We start from the raw sequence: 20,665 nt of genomic DNA on the forward strand, positions 1-20,665 counted from the left end.
GGGGGGTCTGTGTATCATTCCATGTGTGTGTGTGTGTGTGTGTGTGTGTGTGTGTGTGTGTGCGTGCGTGCGTGCGTGCGTGCGTGCGTGAGTGTTTGTATGTGTGTGCCTGCATGTGTGTGTGTGCATGCCTGCCTACGTACGTCTGAGTGTGCCTGCATGTGTCAGCCTAACTCCACGCATGTGTGTGTGTGAGTGAATGAGTGTTTGTATGTGTGTAGCTGCATGTGTGTGTGTGTGTGCATGCCTTCATGCGTGTGTGTGTGAGTATACAGAGAACAGACAATGTGTCTAGGGAAATCAAGGCAGAGGGGGCCCTCTCCTCTCTTTGCCTCTCCTGCCTCCTCTCCTCTCCTCTACTAACCCTCTCCTTTCCTCTACTCACCCTCGCCTCTGCTCTTCTCTCCTCTCCTCTGCTCTCCTCGCCTCTCCTCGCATATGCTCTCTTCTCTTCTCTTCTCGTCTCCTCTACTCTCCTCTCTTCGCTTCTCTTGTCGTGTCTTCTCCACTCCTTGCTTGCCTCCCCTCCTCTCCCCTCCCCTTCCCTCCTCTTCTCTCCTCTTCACTTCTCTCCTCTCATCTCCTCTCAGGTAGTCTAGTGGTTAGAGTGTTGGGCCAGTAACTGAAAGGTTGCTAGATTGAATCCCTGAGCTGAAAAGGTCAAAATCTGTCGTTCTGCCTCTGAACAAGGCAGTTAACCCACTGTTCCTAGGCTGTCATTGTAAATAAGAATTTGTTCTTAACTGACTTGCCTAGTTAAATAAATAAAAAGATATTCTCTCCACTGTGTGATGTGTGAGGCTGACTGATGGTCGTAACATAACCACCACATCCATGCAGCCAGCGTCACAGCTTTTCATTACCCCAACCGTGAATGCATCTCGTCCCCCTGTGCCAGCGGCTGCAAGGTCAGGCTGCAAGCAGGGCCATCAATCACAGCAACACTCTGCCTGTGTCCCAAACAGCATCCTATTCCCTATGTAGTGCACTACTTTTTCCCTGGAGGCCTTTGGGCCCTAGTCAAATGTAGTGTACTAGATTGGAAACATTTGGGACTCCAGATCCAGATCCACTCCCAGTACTGGAGTCTTCAATCCCCATCCCACAGGGGTGCACTGCCCTGCATGCACAGTGAGAGCTAATAGCAGCATGACGTGTGTGTATGGGCGTGCGTGCAAGTGTGTGGGCCTACAATAGTTAGCAGCACAGACAGGCAGATGCAGAGCTGGAGTGGGCTGGGGGATCTGTCACTCCACAGTGGGCTGGGGGATCTGTCACTCCACAGTGGGCTGGGGGGATCTGTCACTCCACAGTGGGCTGGGGGATCTGTCACTCCACAGTGGGCTGGGGGGATCTGTCACTCCACAGTGGGCTGGGGGATCTGTCACTCCACAGTGGGCTGGGGGGATCTGTCACTCCACAGTGGGCTGGGGGGATCTGTCACTCCACAGTGGGCTGGGGGATCTGTCACTCCACAGTGGGCTGGGGGATCTGTCACTCCACAGTGGGCTGGGGGATCTGTCACTCCACAGTGGGCTGGGGGATCTGTCACTCCACAGTGGGCTGGGGGATCTGTCACTCCACAGTGGGCTGGGGGGATCTGTCACTCCACAGTGGGCTGGGGGATCTGTCACTCCACAGTGGGCTGGGGGATCTGTCACTCCACAGTGGGCTGGGGGATCTGTCACTACACAGTGCGCTGGGACATCTGTCATTTCACAGTGGGCTGGGGGGGATCTGTCACTCCACAGTGGGCTGGGGGGGATCTGTCACTCCACAGTGGGCTGGGAGGGATCTGTCAATCCTCAGTGGGCTGGGGGGGATCTGTCAATCCACAGTGGGCTGGGGGATCTGTCAATCCACAGTGGGATGGGGGGATCTGTCAATCCACAGTGGGCTGGGGGATCTGTCAATCCACAGTGTGCTGGGTGGGATCTGACAATCCACAGTGGGCTGGGGGATCTGTCAATCCACAGTGGGATGGGGGATCTGTTACTCCACAGTGGGCAGGGGGGATCTGTCACTCCACAGTGGGCTGGGGGATCTGTCACTCCACAGTGGGCCGGGGGATCTGTCACTCCACAGTGGGCCGGGGGGGATCTGTCACTCCACAGTGGGCCGGGGGGATCTGTCACTCCACAGTGGGCCGGGGGGATCTGTCACTCCACAGTGGGCCGGGGGGATCTGTCACTCCACAGTGGGCGAGGGGATCTGTCACTCCACAGTGGGCCGGGGGGATCTGTCACTCCACAGTGGGCTGGGGGATCTGTCACTCCACAGTGGGCTGGGGGATCTGTCACTCCACAGTGGGCCGGGGGGGATCTGTCACTCCACAGTGGGCGAGGTGATCTGTCACTCCACAGTGGGCCGGGGGGATCTGTCAATCCACAGTGGGCCGGGGGGATCTGTCACTCCACAGTGAGCGAGGGGATCTGTCACTCCACAATGGGCCGGGGGGATCTGTCACTCCACAGTGGGCAGGGGGGATCTGTCACTCCACAGTGGGCTGGGGGATCTGTCACTCCACAGTGGGCTGGGGGATCTGTCACTCCACAGTGGGCCGGGGGGATCTGTCACTCCACAGTGGGCCGGGGGGATCTGTCACTCCACAGTGGGCGAGGGGATCTGTCACTCCACAGTGGGCCGGGGGGATCTGTCAATCCACAGTGGGCCGGGGGGATCTGTCACTCCACAGTGGGCGAGGGGATCTGTCACTCCACAGTGGGCTGGGGGATCTGTCACTCCACAGTGGGCCGGGGGGGATCTGTCACTCCACTGTGGGCCGGGGGGGATCTGTCACTCCACAGTGGGCGAGGGGATCTGTCACTCCACAGTGGGCTGGGGATCTGTCACTCCACAGTGGCCCGGGGGATCTGGCACTCCACAGTGGGCGAGGGGATCTGTCACTCCACAGTGGGCCGGGGGGATCTGTCAATCCACAGTGGGCCGGGGGGATCTGTCACTCCACAGTGGGCCGGGGGGGATCTGTCACTCCACTGTGGGCCGGGGGGGATCTGTCACTCCACAGTGGGCGAGGGGATCTGTCACTCCACAGTGGGCTGGGGATCTGTCACTCCACAGTGGCCCGGGGGATCTGGCAATCCACAGTGGGCGAGGGGATCTGTCACTCCACAGTGGGCCGGGGGGGATCTGTCAATCCACAGTGGGCCGGGGGGATCTGTCACTCCACAGTGGGCGAGGGGATCTGTCACTCCACAGTGGGCTGGGGGATCTGTCACTCCATAGTGGGCCGGGGGGGATCTGTCACTCCACAGTGGCCCAGGGGGATCTGGCACTCCACAGTGGGCGAGGGGATCTGTCACTCCACAGTGGGCCGGGGGGATCTGTCAATCCACAGTGGGCCGGGGGGATCTGTCACTCCACAGTGGGCGAGGGGATCTGTCACTCCACCGTGGGCTGGGGGATCTGTCACTCCATAGTGGGCCGGGGGGGATCTGTCACTCCACTGTGGGCCGGGGGGGATCTGTCACTCCACAGTGGGCCGGGGGGATCTGTCACTCCACAGTGGGCGAGGGGATCTGTCACTCCACCGTGGGCTGGGGGATCTGTCACTCCATAGTGGGCCGGGGGGGATCTGTCACTCCACTGTGGGCCGGGGGGGATCTGTCACTCCACAGTGGCCCGGGGGATCTGGCACTCCACAGTGGCCCGGGGGGATCTGGCACTCCACAGTGGGCGAGGGGATCTGTCACTCCACAGTGGGCCGGGGGGATCTGTCACTCCACAGTGGCCCGGGGGGATCTGTCACTCCACAGTGACCCAGGGGGGATCTGTCACTCCACAGTGTGCGAGGGGATCTGTCACTCCACAGTGGGCGAGGGAATCTGTCACTCCAAAGCTTAAACACTAAAATTGGGGATTAGGATTGAATAGTATAAACTCGGCAGAGGGACGGCTTGGAGGTGTGTGGGTGTAAATGGTTTCCCCATCTCTGCATTTCTCAGCATTGTGGGATGTCACATTTCCACCCAGCCAGCCACTTTAATTACTCCTGGCTGACCTGAGCATCAGCCCGCATCAGCAGCCATAGTACTGAAGCTAGCTAGCTGCTATGGCGTTAACACACACATACACACACACACACACACACACACACTCACACATTAAGGTCACTAAGGATCCTAGCCTTGCTGGGTCTACCATGGGAGAGCAGATTGTTTAATCTTCTGCTACACAACATGTGTCATTGGCACCATAAGGTTTGGAACGAAGTCTCTGGCAGCACAGACACAGAGAGTGGAACACCAACAAGAGGACAGACAATGAAACGACTGAGTGAGGAACTGCTCAGCACCTTCTGCGAGTTTCTGATGCACACTTACAACACAGGCAGGCATGCGGTGACACCGTGAGTGTGGTTTTATAGCACTGAGAAGAGAGAGAGAGAGAGAGAGAGAGAGAGAGAGAGAGAGAGAGAGAGAGAGAGAGAGAGAGAGAGAGAGAGAGAGAGAGAGAGAGAGAGAGAGAGAGAGAGAGAGAGAGAGATGAATGTATGGTTGAATGTATGGTTATTTTGACACTTGGTTATTGTTGTTACTGTTGACCCGTTGACAATTTTGATTCTCATTTTTATTTTTATATTGTAAATATCCAAATAAGCTTTGGCAATATGTACATTGTTACGTCATGCCAATAAAGCAAATTGAATTGAAAAATTGAGAGAGGGAGAGAGAGAGAGAGAGAGAGAGAGAGAGAGAGAGAGAGAGAGAGAGAGAGAGAGAGAGAGAGAGAGAGAGAGAGAGAGAGACAACACTGCATATATATAATATGACATTTGTAATGTCTTTATTGTTTTGAAACTTCTGTATGTGTAATGTTTACTGTTCATTTTTATTGTTTATTTGACTTTTGTATATTATCTACCTCACTTGCTTTGGCAATGTTAACACATGTTTCCCATGCCAATAAAGCCCCTTGAATTGAATTGAATTGAATTGAGAGAGAGAGCGAGAGAGAGAGAGAGAGAGAGAGAGAGAGAGTGAGAGAGGGTGTCATTCTGTTGACTCCCCAGTCTGGCCCTGATCTCTTCCCTTCAGTAGGCATCCCAGAGATATGTGAGATATAAATTCTACCGGCAGTCATTCTATTTATGGAATATTAAGAAAATAATTATCTGTTGTACATCATTTTAGGAGTTGTAATTAACCGACTATGCAGAGACTTCTGTACAAATGACATCTTGTACAATCTGTAAATAGCAAAAGAAAGAGCCAGGTGTGTATTTCAAAGCAGACTATTATTGACGCTGGGTTGTTAAATGTACCAGTTCAGTGTCCACTCTTATGTTCTTAGGGCCCCCAGGCATAGTGCTGTGTTAATGGTGGAGTGGGATCACTGCGGCTGCAGAAAGACGCTACTGACATTGTCAGTGAATGTCGATAGGTTCGGAGATTTCTCTTAACACAACCAACTCAATGAAGTTATTGGTAGGGAAAGAAGATGTTTCATCCAAACTGCTATGATTGGGAACCTTATTCCTGCTTTGGCTTTTTTTATTCCTGCTTTGGCTTCTTTTATTCCTGCTTTGGCTTCTCTTATTCCTGCTTTGGCTTCTCTTATTCCTGCTTTGGCTTCTCTTATTCCTGCTTTGGCTTCTCTTATTCCTGCTTTGGCTTCTCTTATTCCTGCTTTGGCTTCTATTATTCCTGCTTTGGCTTCTATTATTCCTGCTTTGGCTTCTATTATTCCTGCTTTGGCTTCTATTATTCCTGCGTTGGCTTCTATTATTCCTGCTTTGGCTTCTATTATTCCTGCTTTGGCTTCTCTTATTCATGCTTTGGCTTCTCTTACTCCTGCTTTGGCTTCTCTTATTCCGGCTTTGGCTTCTCTTGATTACTGTTGTTTGGTTTGTTTTCCACTTAGGACATAAGTGGAACCGCTTTAGGAAAAGGGGACACCTAGTCAGTTGCAAAACTGAATGCACTCAACTGAAATGTGTGTTCCGCATTTAACCCAATCCTTCTGAATCAGAGAGGTGCAGGAGGTGTCCTTAATCAATCCTTCTGAATCAGAGAGGTATGGGGGGGCTGCCTTAATCAACCCTTCTGAATCAGAGAGGTGCAGGAGGTGTCCTTAATCAATCCTTCTGAATCAGAGAGGTATGGGGGGGCTGCCTTAATCAATCCCTCTGAATCAGAGAGGTACAGGAGGTGTCCTTAATCAACCCTTCTGAATCAGAGAGGTGCAGGAGGTGGCCTTAATCAATCCCTCTGAATCAGAGAGGTGCAGGAGGTGGCCTTAATAAATCCCTCTGAATCAGAGAGGTGCAGGAGGTGTCCTTAATCAACCCTCTGAATCAGAGAGGTATGGGGGGGCTGTCTTAATCAACCCTCTGAATCAGAGAGGTGCAGGAGGTGTCCTTAATCAACCCTCTGAATCAGAGAGGTGCAGGAGGTGTCCTTAATCAATCCTTCTGAATCAGAGAGGTGCAGGAGGTGTCCTTAATCAATCCCTCTGAATCAGAGAGGTATGGGGGGGGCTGCCTTAATCAATCCCTCTGAATCAGAGAGGTATGGGGGGGGCTGTCTTAATCAACCCTCTGAATCAGAGAGGTGCAGGAGGTGGCCTTAATCAATCCCTCTGAATCAGAGAGGTGCTTGAGATGTCCTTAATCAATCCTTCTGAATCAGAGAGGTGCAGGAGGTGTCCTTAATCAACCTTCTGAATCAGAGAGGTGCAGGAGGTGGCCTTAATCAATCCCTCTGAATCAGAGAGATGCTTGAGATGGCCTTAATCAAACCTTCTGAATCAGAGAGGTGCAGGAGGTGTCCTTAATCAATCCTTCTAAATCAGAGAGGTGCAGGAGGTGGCCTTAATCAATCCCTCTGAATCAGAGAGGTGCAGGAGGTGTCCTTAATCAATCCCTCTGAATCAGAGAGGTGCTTCAGATGGCCTTAATCAACCCTTCTGGATCAGAGAGGTGCAGGAGGTGTTCTTAATCAACGTCCATGTCATCAGCCCCCGAGGAGTAGTTGTTGTTGGGAGGTTAATTACCTTGCTCAAGGGCAGAACAGCAGATTTTTTCACCTTGCCGCTCGGGGATTCAAACCAGCAACGTTTTGGTTACTGGTTCAAAGCTCTTAACCACTAGGCTCCCTGCCTACCCTCACCTGGCATCTACTCAGTGCATATTTGTCCCCCAATCAATCAATATGTGTCCTGAAAGGAGGCTAGTTCTGAAGACGTCAGTTTACCTCTGAGGTCATCAGAGTATGGCTACATGTATTGAATCTGTATCTATATTTATACAGGGAATCCCAATTGAGACCAGAGTCTTTTTTCAATGGTGCCCCATGTTACAAGAATAAACCAATCCAAACAGCTCAAACAGATACAATTACAAATAGAAACAGAGCAGATGTACTAGATTATACAAGTCTGAAATGAACCTAATGAAACCATATGCAGAGACATGTATTTAGATAAACAATAGACTCTGTCTTTATGGTCCCAGTGAGACTATATACTACTGCAGAAAGTCATCCCCTCTAACTATACAGTACCTGCATAATAAACAAACCCATCTGAAAGCAACAACCAAAGTGCTTAGGAGGCACATGGCTCCCAATGGGTTATAATATAATGAAATGATCTATGAAATGCGACATCAGGAAAATGCATATGTTAATGAATAGGCGTTGCTAGTCTCCCCTAACTCAACGTGTTACTGATGGCTAGGCAATGACTTCTCCTGCCATGTTCTTCCCAGCCAAGGGAACACAGCCATTTGTACACCCGCTGGTTCATCACCTCTATCCATCCAATTAACAGCAGCTGCCAAGCAGGCCAGGCCTGTGTGTGTGTGTGTGTGTGTGTGTGTGTGTGTGTGTGTGTGTGTGTGTGTGTGTGTGTGTGTGTGTGTGTGTGTGTGTGTGTGTGTGTGTGTGTGTGTGTGTGTGTGCGTCTGTGTTGTGTGTATTGTGTGTGTGTATTTTGTGTGTGTTTTTGTGTGTGTGTGTTTGTGTTTTTGTGTTTGTGTGTTTGTGTTTTTGTGTGTGTGTGTGTGTTTGTGTGTTTTTGTGTGTGTGTGTGTGTGGGGGGGGGGGGGGGGGGGGTGTGGTGTGTGTGTGTGTGTGTGTGTGTTTGTGTGTGGTGTGTGGGTTTTTGTGTTTGTGTGTGTGTGTGTGTGTGTGTGTGTGTGTGTGTGTGTGTGTGTGTGTGTGTGTGTGTGTGTGTGTGTGTGTGTGTGTGTGTGTGTGTGTGTGTGTGTGTGTGTGTGGTGTATGTATAGTAACAACATTACCCCATCTAACCACAATCTGCCAGAGCAACGGTGTAGCATATTCCTTCCTGGTGTGAGGTTCGTTTGAGTGAACTCCTGAGCGAAGACAGGTTGCAGCCGTCTAGTTCTTACTTCACGATTAAAACATCAGTCTGGAGGGAAAAGCCGTGCCAGAAGCTTTTAAACTAAACTGTTATAAGATTTAGAAGAAGAAAAACGGAGCTGGGAGGATGATGAGGAGGCGGTTGGTGCACTTAGGACCAATTCTGGGGAGACTTTGACACAAAGACACTCAGCAGCACTGAAATAATGTCAGGCAGGCAAACGTGTGACATCATCACTGGGGAGGGAGTAGTGGGTTCTAAGGAACTACAGTACTGTTAGTGTAATCTGGAGATCGGAGTCACTGACGAGCTGTACTGTACTGGGTGAAGTGTTAGTTGCAGAACACAGACAGCAGTCCTATCAGCGGTGCACAGCGCTAAATTAAATCTCCTCTGAGTTGTCCGCACATGACGTCCTAAAGGTCTATCTAGTGCAGGTCCACATAGGGGCATGTAGAGACATTGTCCAGAAAGGAAGTCTATTGTAATGAGGCTTTGATCTTCACGGGTTATGTGTGTTTCTGTGTTACCGAGGCAACATACTGTAAACATTACAAAAATAAGAGAAACTTTTCAATACTATTTCATCTTTAAAATCTCCCAACCATGTCCTAGAAGATATCTAATATCCTCATCATTAATCCATCACTAACAAATTGAAATCATGCATGGAAGTCAAATAAAATCCAGAAAATAAAGTTGGCCGAAGCAGCATAAGCCTGCCTCCCCAGAGGACAGCAGTTTTGTTGGCCTTAATCTCCTAACACCTGCTGTTAGTGGCAGGTAGGTGCTGGCAGAGCACTTCCCCTCCTAGGCAGATGGCAGGGGAGACTATGGCTACATTCCAAATAGCATCATATTCCCTTTTTTTTCCAGGCGCAGAGGGCTCTGGTCAAAAGTAGTGCACTTTGTAAGGAATAGGGTGCCATTTGAGGCACAGGCTACAGTATCTGGTAGGATTGCCGTGATATCAATCCTACAGGGGGCATCGCGTTAAAGAGAGGAGATGAGGAAATGTCAAAATGTGTGGGAAGAGCAGATTGAAAAACAGAGTGGTGTCTTGGTTTACAAGGTGGGTTGGAGTACTGGGCAGGGAAAGGGTCCAAACCGTTTATGCACCAGGTTGGGAAGTAGAGCATAGCATTCCCAAGGCACCAATATGTAAAGTTTAGCCCGGCCACTTTGCATTGTGATAGTCCTTTGTCATTTCATCACTTTTCTGTGGGAGGGCATTTCTCTTGTTCCAATCAAGGGGAAAAAGCTTTGAGTGATTACAAAACATCGTAAAATAAGGCCCATCTAGTCTGTGAAAGTTGTGAGTGATTACAAAACATCGTAAAATAAGACCCATCTAGTCTGTGAAAGTTGTGAGTGATTACAAAACTACATCGTAAAACAAGACCCATCTAGTCTGTGAAAGCTGTGAGTGATTACAAAACATCGTAAAATAAAACCCATCTAGTCTGTGAAAGTTGTGAGTGATTACAAAACGACATCATAAAACAAGACCCATCTAGTCTGTGAAAGTTGTGAGTGATTACAAAACAACATCGTAAAACAAGACCCATCTAGTCTGTGAAAGCTGTGAGTGATTACAAAACAACATCATAAAACAAGATCCATCTAGTCTGTGAAAGTTGTGAGTGATTACAAAACAACATTGTAAAACAAGACCCATCTAGTCTGTGAAAGCTGTGAGTGATTACAAAACTAGATAACACAACAAGACCCATCTAGTCTGTGAAAGCTGTGAGTGATTACAAAACTAGATAACACAACAAGACCCATCTAGTCTGTGAAAGCTGTGAGTGATTACAAAACAACATTGTAAAACAAGACCCATCTAGTCTGTGAAAGCTGTGAGTGATTACAAAACAACATCGTAAAACAAGACCCATCTAGTCTGTGAAAGTTGTGAGTGATTACAAAACGACATCATAAAACAAGACCCATCTAGTCTGTGAAAGCTGTGAGTGATTACAAAACTACATCGTAAAACAAGACCCATCTAGTCTGTGAAAGCTGTGAGTGATTACAAAACAACATCGTAAAACAAGACCCATCTAGTCTGTGAAAGCTGTGAGTGATTACAAAACAACATCGTAAAACAAGACCCATCTAGTCTGTGAAAGCTGTGAGTGATTACAAAACAACATCGTAAAACAAGACCCATCTAGTCTGTGAAAGCTGTGAGTGATTACAAAACAACATCGTAAAACAAGACCCATCTAGTCTGTGAAAGCTGTGAGTGATTACAAAACTAGATAACACAACAAGACCCATCTAGTCTGTGAAAGCTGTGAGTGATTACAAAACAACATCGTAAAATAAGACCCATCTAGTCTGTGAAAGCTGTGAGTGATTACAAAACTAGATAACACAACAAGACCCATCTAGTCTGTGAAAGCTGTGAGTGATTACTAAAACCTCTCTCAGTAGCTAGCTGTCTTAGATCTCTTTTGATGTTAAATCAAATAAGTCTCAGGTCATTGAGCAAGAACCATAAAGAAGAATAAAACTGGTCTATGATGCAATTATTACGTGCTGAGAGTAAATCACATGGTCAAACTCTACTGTCAATACATGGAGTGTTGGAATATATTTCCCACCCACCCTCTCCCATGTTTGGGGCATTCATTTTAAAACAACATGGACGCCCAGACAGAAAGGGAATGTGGGAGGGGTTATCCATCCATACCTCTAAACAAAAGGACCAATAGGAGGAAATAGCAACGAGACAAAGAGGTGTCAGCATTATTGTTGGTCAATCAAAAGTGTTCGCTAGATTCCCTCATAGTGCCATGCCAGTTTACTGAGACACAGTACTCAGTCATCTTTGACCATATCGATTTACTCATCAAATCAATGTAATCTTTTTCTCTCTCCATCTTTCTCTTTCTCCTCCGCTCTCTTTCCCTCTCTCTCCTTCCATTTCTCTCCCTCTCCCTTTCTCTCCCTCTCTTCTTCCATTTCTCTCTCCCTCTCCCTTTCTCTCCCTCTCTCCTTCCATTTCTCTCTCCCTCTCCCTTTCTCTCCCTCTCTCCTTCCATTTCTCTCTCCCTCTCCCTCTCTCCCTCTCTCCTTCCATTTCTCTCTCCCTCTCCCTTTCTCTCCCTCTCTCCTTACATTTCTCTCTCCCTCTCCCTTTCCATTTCTCTCTCCCTCTCCCTTTCTCTCCCTCTCTCCTTCCACCTCTCTTTCCCTCTTACTCCCTCTCTCTCTCCCTCTCTCTCCTTCCACCTCTATCGCCCTCTTACTCCCTCTCTCTCTCCCTCTCTCTCCTTCCACCTCTATCTCCCTCTTACTCCCTCTATCAATCTCTCTCTCCCTCTACTTCGCCCCCTCTCTCTCTCATTCTCACTCTCCCTCCCTCTCTCTCTCTCTTTCGCTACCTTCTTTTTTCGAGGTCAAGCGATCCTCCCTAACAGCCAGGTAATCTGCCACACCCAGCTTTCTAAATTGCCAGTGTCAGTAAAGATTAGTAAAGATTTTCAATTGAACTGTGCATCTCATTTTGCACCCTAGGGGCAAACAATCTTTATTGAATGCTAGCAATTAGCATTCACATGTTTAATGAATTCACTAAGAAGTGTCTGTCTACGCTGGCAGCTATCAGAGACAAAGGGGCCCTCCTTAGAGTCTTACTCTGACACCTTAAAGTTAACTATGCGGCAAAGAGGTAGCAATCCATCTCAAGGACTACTTGAGTAGAAACGGAAAAGGGGGATTGTCTGGAACATGACAAAGACAAAACGGTGGGAGCACCTTTTTCTAAGGTGTGACATGATGTAATCTGCCAGAAGTATGATAAATGAGCGACGGAATAATGTACTAAGTTGAAGGATTAGCCATGTGAAAGATGACAAAGAGAGGAGAGCCAAAGACTATTTCAGTCACATGAATTGAAGGCAGAGCTGAAATGACACTGGTTTAAATGGAAATACTACTATGGTGAGGGGAAGTCATGACAGATGTTACTTCAACAATAGTAAAGTATCAGTTATCATAGTTCTGAAAATGGATTATAAAAAGCTAATTTTAATGAAGATGATTCAACCAAGACAACTACTTATTTGAGATTTGAAATATTTTTTAGATTTGTATTATTTCATCACCTTATCCTGAATCAAAGAAAATGCCAAGTGACATTAGTCCCAAAGAAACAACGCCGCCCATTTTTAACCATCTAACCAATGGAGCTGATTTGCTCTTTATCATTCTTTGTTTTCAGGGTGTGGATGAATTGCACGTTGCTGGCTGTAAACAATGTGAAATTAGACTGTTTGAAAACGACAGGCTCAGATGGCTCGGCTACCCATACACTTTAATCAACAAGCTTTGGCAGTGATCTTTGAAATGGGAATGGTACTAATGGATTATTGAACTGATACTTGGAGAAATCATTGATTTGAATATGAAGAAGCCTCCTTTGACACTTTTTAACAACTGTTTTAAGAAGGAACCAGCAGCAACCACAATTTCAGGAAGAGTGAGAGAGATCAGAGTATTGACCTTAAAAAATATGTATGCCTCTCTGAGATCTGTTAGATGCACTTCATCACCTGCTTATTCAATTAAAGACAAAGAAAAGCTCTGGAGTCCTGGGAAGTGGACATACACCAGATCCATTTGAGTTAATATTTTGGTAACCACTTTAGCCTGCATGTAAAATGCTCTATAACTGGTTATAAGCATGTATAGTCAATCCAACATACAGTGCATTCCGAAAGTATTCAGACCCCTTTGGCGTTATGTTACGTTATTGCCGTATTCTAAAATTGACTAAATTGTTTTTTCCCCTCGTCAATCTACACACAATACCCCATAATGACAAAGCAAAAACAGGTTTTTAGAAACCTGTAGTCATTACCTCCCCTAAATCTGTCTGTTCCCAGCTTCAGCATTGATTGTCAAATGTCCTTGTATACCCGTGTGCTGACGTTGTTTCTGTCTTGTCCCATGTCTGTTCTGAATAAATGTTTGACTCCCCATACCTGCTTCTCTACTCCAGCGTCGCTCCTTACACATATACTGTTTGAACTTAGGGCTGCATGGCATTCTATAATAAAGTTTGTCATCTTAGGTCAGTGGGACGCCTAAGCCTGCAAAAAGGGGAAAAATGAATACCAGTTTCCCTCTCCCACGGACGTTAATTAATAAGAGACAGCAGTGTCATTAGTCAGGATGTTGATGATTACACACAAACAGGACATTAGAACATTGATATGAAAGGTCATTTTAACACAAACATCACGGTGACATCCTGAAGGCTTTTGCGGCGGCATGAAGGATCCTGATTAAAGGGGACGTGTCCAGAAGCAGCGCCAAGCTAATTACGCCGCATTTTTTTTTTAAATTGTCTATTTTCTGTCACTTTTAGAAGACAGGCTTGCTGATGGGAGAGAAAGAGCAGAGAGATGGGAGAGAGATACATAAGTATTCAGACTCTTTACTCATTACTTTTTTGAAGCATCTTTGGCAGCGATTACAGCCTTTAGTCTTCTTGGGTATGAAGCTACAAGCTTGGCACACCTGTATTTGGGGAGTTTCTCCCATTCTTCTCTGCAGACCCTCTCAAGCTTTGTCAGTTTGGATGGTGAGTGTCGCACAGCTATTTCCAGGTTCTTGGTCACCTCCCTGACCAAGGCTCTTCTCCCCCGACTGCTCAGTTTGGCCGGGCGGCCAGCTCTAGGAAGAGTCGTGGATGTTCCAAACCTCTTCCATTTAAGAATGATGGAAGCCAATGTGTTCTTCGGGACCTTCAATGCTGCAGAAATGTTTTGCTACCCTTCCCCTGGTCTGTGCCTCGCCACAATCCTGTCTCGGAGCTCTACGGACAATTCCTTCGACCTCATGGCTTGGTTTTTGGTCTGACATGCACTGTCAACTGTGGGACCTTATACAGACAGGTGTGTGCCTTTCCAAATCATGTCCAAACAACTGAATTACATTTTCTTGGAAAGCAACTCCAGTGTATATTTGACCTTGTGTTTTAGGTTGTTGTCCTGCTGAAAGGTGAATTTGTCTCCCAGAGTCTGTTGGAATGCAGACTGAACCAGGTTTTCCTCAAGGATTTTGCCTGTGCTTATTAACTCAAGTTTGTTTATTTTTATCCTAAAAAATTCCCTAGTCCTTGCCGATGACTTGCATACCCATACGTGATTCAGCCAACACCTTGGCTTGAAAATATGAAGAGTGGTACTCGGCGATGTGTTGTGTTTGGATTTGCCCAAAACATAACACTTTGTATTCAGGATATAATGTTTATTTCTATGCCACATTGTTTGCAGTTTGACTTTAGTGTCTAGATGGAAGCAAGCACATAATGGACATGGATCCTTCTTTTCACTCTAGCAATTCGCTTAGTATTGACGAGTAACTACAATGTTGTTGATTTTGGCTCCTTGTCTCAGCTATTGAGCTGTTTTAAAGACAGCATTGGTCTCCTGGTGAATTCATGAGTGAGTCCATGCAACTTAATATGTGACTTGCACATTTTTAGCCCTGAACTTATTTAGCTTGCCATAACAAAGGGGTTGAATACTTATTGACTCAAGACATTTGAGCTTTTCATTTTTAAATAATTTGTAAAAATGTCTAAAAAAAGTTCACTTTGACAGTATGGGGTATTGTGTGTAGGCCAGTGACATTACATCTCAATTTAATCATTTTTACATGTAGGGTGTAGTACAATAACATGTGGAAAAAAGGCGTGTGAATACTTTCTGAAGGTACTGTAGACATTGTAGGTACATTCTGAATCATTGTGGAATTATTCTGCCTTGCTATATGCAGTGATTGACTTCATTTCATGTTTCCATTCTCCTTCGTGTCCAAAGTTGATTTCCTGTGTGTTTAATGTCTGAGCACAAACTAGACAAGAGAGATAGAATATGTAATGCTTTCAATGAGAAAACAAGCTTGACGGTTAGAAACTAAACACTTAAATCTGCAACTGGGATTCTTGGTAAATAACAAGATTGTCGACTGAGAATATGCAACTGTCTATAGTCCAACCAATGGGCTACAATTGATTGGACTTTAAGCATTCTAACATCCAGCATGTAATCTGTAAACGCACCTCAGAGGTTAATTATAGGTGTTTTACACTGTGATCTCATCAGACAGGGAAGTCACATTCATCCATAGAATGTCATGTGAACCCACCTCAGAGGTTGATTAGGTTTCCAATAAGGATTCACTCTCCAATATAACATCCACATGTTAAGTGTATGTTCTTCTAGCTAGCAGATTATTGACGGAAATACTGTAATGATTGGAATCCATGATATCATGAGACTTACATGATGTTGTTGATGATGATGATGATGATGATGGTAATAATGGTGATGATGATGAAGGTGCTGATACTGCTGATGTGGCTGCTGCTGCTGCTGATGAAGATGGTGATGATGAATGTGAGGATGATGATGAAGGTGCTGACTAATGCTGCTGATGATGATGATGATGGTGATGATGATGATGGTGATGATGATGATGATGATGGTGATGAAGGAGCTGACTAATGCTGCTGATGATGATGATGGTGATGATGGTGATGCTGATAACTCTACTGATAAAGACAAGTATTATATTAATATTCATGATATCGAGGACAGAGTGTCCTAAATATGGCAACGCCACAATCGCTACCTCGCTACCTCGCTTTCTAATTTCATCAGCAATGTTCTCATCTCAGCACACTCAAAAATTCCCTTCGTCTGCCCACTAAAACATTTACATCAAAGGCATCCGCAGACACTTACCTGCATGCTGTACACTAGACTAAAGTCCCTCATATAGACGGGTTGGCTGACAACGTCACTGAAATGATGTGTGTGTATCGATGGGTCAGATAGCTTGCAAACAGTTACTTGTTTCAGGTAGCTTTATGTTGTTCTCGATACCAGGTCAGTTACTTGTTTCAGGTAGCTTTATGTTGTTCTCGATACCATGTCTTATTTTGAGGTGTTTTGACTGGTTTCATGTCAATGCTAATATGGAAAAAATTTGCTAGTTAACTAACCTGTCTAGGATCAGCGTGGCGCTAGCGGCACACCCCCCCCCCCCCCCACTGAAAAACGAGTGCCGCGAAATTCAAAAAAAATATTTTTTTAAAATATTTAACTTTCACACATTAAAGTCCAATACAGCTAATGAAAGACACAGATCTTGTGAATCCAGTCAACATTTCCGATTTTTAAAATGTTTTACAGGGAAGACACAATATGTAAAGATGTACATCTATTACCTAAAAACACATTAGCATAATCCACCATCTTTTATTTGTCCACCAACACCAGTAGCCATCACCAATTCGGCTAAACTAAGATATTTATAGCCCCTAACCAACAAAAAAACTCATTAGATGACAGTCTGATAACATATTTATGGTATGGGATAGGTTTTGTTAGAAAAAAGTGCATATTTCAGGTAGATGGCATAGTTTACAATTGCACCCACCATCACAAATGGACTAGAATAATTACAATGAGCAACGTGTTTACCTAACTACTAATCATCAAACATTTCGTAAAAATACACAGCATACACGAATCGAAAGACACAGATCCTGTGAATACAGACAATATTTCAGATTTTCTAAGTGTCTTACAGCGAAAACACAATAAATCGTTATATTAGCATAGCACATAGCACATAGCAGCCCAGCATTGATTCTAGCCAAAGTGGGCGATAACGTCAACATCGCCAAAAATATATTAATTTTTTCACTAACCTTCTCAGAATTCTTCAGATGACACTCCTGTAACATCATATTACACAATCCATATAGAGTTTGATCGAAAATGTTTATATTTAGCCACCAAAATCATGGTTAGACAATGTGAAATGTAGCTCAGCTGGTCAGAAAATGTCCTTGCGCCACTTAGACAGTGATCTACTCTTATACATAAATACTCATAAACGTGACTAAAAAATATAGGGTGGACAGGGATTGATAGACAATTTAATTCTTAATACAATTGCGTTATTACATTTTTTAATTTATCCTTACTTTTCAATACAGTTTGCGCCAAGCGAAGCTACGTCAAAAAACATGGCGTCCAATGCCACTAAAATGTTTCGACAGAAACACGATTTATCATAATAAAAATGTCCTACCTTGAGCTGTTCTTCCATCAGTATCTTGGGCAAAGGATCCTTTCTTGGGAGAAATCGTCTTTTGGTGGAAAGCTGTCCTCTTGCCATGTGGAAATGTCAACTGCGTTCGGGATGAACTGAAAAGCGTGCCCAACTTTTCACATCGTTGCAAAAATAAATGTCCCAAAATCGCACTAAACGGATATAAATTGCTATAAAACGCCTTAAATTAACTACCTTATGATGTTTTTAACTCCTAAAACGAGTGAAAAGATGACCGGAGAAATATAACAGGCTAAACTAACGCTTGGAACAGGTGCGCGCCGGTGTCCTCTAGGCTCATGACGCAGCTCCCAAAGAATGACTAGCTTCAGGGTTTTTTCATTTGTAGGGCCTGTGAACGAGCAATCGACCCCGTTGGAATCGTCATCACGTAAAGGCATCCAGGGGAAGACGTAAGAAGTGTCCGTATAGTCATAGCAACGACAGTGCCCTTTTAAATGACTTCAGAAGAGTGGCCAACATTTCTCAAATCTGACTCCATGTCAGGGAAATTGCTGTAGAATGGGCTCTGTTCCACTTAGAGACAAAATTTCAACTCCTATAGAAACTATAGACTGTTTTCTATCCAATAATAATAATAATATGCATATTGTACGATCAAGGATTTTGTGGGAAGCCGTTTCAAAAATTACCCAATTAGCATAAATAGTCTAAACAGCGCCCCCATCCCCAACAGGCTAACCAACAACTTTAACGATGTATTTGAGAAACAACAAGTGCAAATGTATTTGTTTTCAATAAACATTGGAGACTAAGTATAGTTGACATGATATCAACAATCTTCTAACCAACCCCATCTGTTTTGCCCCATAGCTATGCACACTTCGGTTTTACTAACCAACCCGTCTATACAATAATTCAGGAATGATGACCTTCTATCCAGGAAAGTAACTAATGCATATGAATGTACTCGTCCTACCTGGTTCTTATAGAATAAAGTCTATTATTTGTAAAAATGATATGGTTCTCAAGGTCTGTGGGGTTAGAAGAGTGTGAGATATGCTTTTCACAGCCGCAAATAAGACATTATAAACACAGTACGTACAGTGAAGATTTAGGTTTCAAATAAGGTATTATCAACACCATACACTGATTACATAACTCTGTAATAATCACAACACTCCTTAAATCAAGACCTACACACGAGACCTAACACTATTCAACACAATCCTCATTCCCTACTCACTGGCAGCGCCAACCGTTTTCATAACTGCATACAAAACATGCAGAGGCAGGCTATACAGGCAGGCTATACAGGCAGGCTATACAGGCAGGCTATACAGGCAGGCTATACAGGCAGGCTATACAGACAGGCTATACAGGAAGGCTGTACAGGCAGGCTATACAGGCAGGCTATACAGACAGGCTATACAGACAGGCTATACAGACAGGCTATACAGACAGGCTATACAGACAGGCTATACAGGCAGGCTATACAGACAGGCTATACAGACAGGCTATACAGGCAGGCTATACAGGCAGGCTATACAGGCAAGCTATACAGGCAGGCTATACAGACAGGCTGTACAGACAGGCTATACAGGCAGGCTATACAGGCAGGCTATACAGGCAGGCTATACAGACAGGCTGTACAGACAGGCTATACAGGCAGGCTATACAGACAGGCTATACAGACAGGCTATACAGGCAGGCTATACAGGCAGGCTATACAGACAGGCTATACAGACAGGCTATACAGACAGGCTATACAGGCAGGCTATACAGGCAGGCTATTCAGACAGGCTATACAGACAGGCTATACAGACAGGCTATACAGACAGGCTATACAGACAGGCTATACAACACAGTATCTACAGGCATCAGGATGTCTTCCGCTGTGTTTGTGTGTGTGTGTGTGTGTGTGTGTGTGTGTGTGTGTGTGTGTGTGTGTGTGTGTGTGTGTGTGTGTGTGTGTGTGTGTGTGTGTGTGTGTGTGTGTGTGTGTGTGTGTGTGTGTGTGTGTGCGTGTACATGTGTGTGTACATGTGCATGTGCGTGTGTATGTGCATGCATTATTCTGTATATGTCTGTGTTTCTGCACACACAGTATGTGTATGTGAAGAAGAGAAAGCAGTGTTTCCTGAAGCAGCTGGAGGAGCTGAGCTGTGCGCCAGCGCCCCCCATCCCCCAGATGGGTGTAACTACAGCAGAGCTATACACAGGCAGGAAGGCCTAAGGGAGGAATGATGCTAGCTGGAGGTGGAGATGGTGGTGCTGCTGGTGGTGGTGGTGGTGGAGGTAGTGGAAGTGGAGGTGGTGGAGGTGGAGGTAGTGGTTTTGGAGGTGGTGGTGGTGGTGGTGGTGGTTGTGGAGATTGTGGTGGAGGTAGTGGTTGTGGAGGTGGTGGTGGTGGTAGAGATGGTGGTGGAGGTGGTGGTGGTGGAGGTAGTGGTTGTGGAGGTGGTGGTGGTGGTAGAGATGGTGGTGGTGGAGGTAGTGGTTGTGGAGGTGGTGGTGGTGGTGGTAGAGATGGTGGTGGAGGTGGTGGTGGTTGTGGAGGTGGTGGTGGTGGTGGTGGAGGTAGTGGTTGTGGAGGTGGTGGAGGTGGTGGTTGTGGAGGTGGTGGTGGTGGTGGTGGAAGTGGAGGTAGTGGTGGTGGTGCAGGTAGTGGTGGTGGTGGAGGTAGTGGTGGTGGTGCAGGTAGTGGTGGTGGTGGAGGTAGTGGTTGTGGAGGAGGTGGTGGAGGAGGTAGTGGTGGTGTTGGAGGTAGAGGTAGTGGTTGTGGAGGAGGTGGTGGTGGAGGTAGTGGTGGTGTTGGAGGTGGAGGTAGTGGTTGTGGAGGTGATGGAGGTGGAGGTGGAGGTAGTGGTGGTAGTGGTGGTGGTGATGGTGGAGGTAGTGGTGGTGGAGGTGGTAGAAGTGGTGGAGGTTGTTGAGGTGGAGGTGGTAGAAGTGGTGGAGGTTGTTGAGGTGGAGGTGGTAGAAGTGGTGGAGGTGGAGGTGGTGGTGGAGGTGGTTGAGGTGGAGGCAGTGGTAGAAGTGGTGGAGGTGGTTGAGGTGGAGGTAGTGGTGGTGGAGGTGGTGGTGGAGGTGGTGAATGTAGTGGTGATGGGGTGGTGGACGGAGTGGTGGTTGAGGTGGAGGTAGTGGTGGTGGAGAGCATGGGGCAGGATGTTTACTTAGATTGTGTGTGTGTCTGTCTGTCTGTGTATGT

At 46.1% G+C, this 20,665-nt stretch overlaps 1 protein-coding gene and 1 long non-coding RNA gene across 6 annotated transcripts in view; both read right to left on the bottom strand.

Moving 5' to 3' along the window:
- The window catches only part of LOC129820230 (CUB and sushi domain-containing protein 3-like), an 805,004-nt gene that overhangs the window by 609,064 nt on the left and 175,275 nt on the right, over window positions 1-20,665 (bottom strand). The gene's annotated exons all lie outside the window — the stretch shown is intronic.
- LOC129820232 (uncharacterized) lies at window positions 8,122-18,962 on the bottom strand. Its single transcript, XR_008754171.1, has 2 exons — window positions 18,194-18,962; window positions 8,122-16,372 (listed from the first exon to the last, which is right to left on the bottom strand). It is a non-coding gene; the product is annotated as an uncharacterized LOC129820232 (long non-coding RNA).

Source organism: Salvelinus fontinalis, chromosome 22 (genome assembly GCF_029448725.1).
Source record: "Salvelinus fontinalis isolate EN_2023a chromosome 22, ASM2944872v1, whole genome shotgun sequence".
Taxonomy (NCBI): domain Eukaryota; kingdom Metazoa; phylum Chordata; class Actinopteri; order Salmoniformes; family Salmonidae; genus Salvelinus; species Salvelinus fontinalis.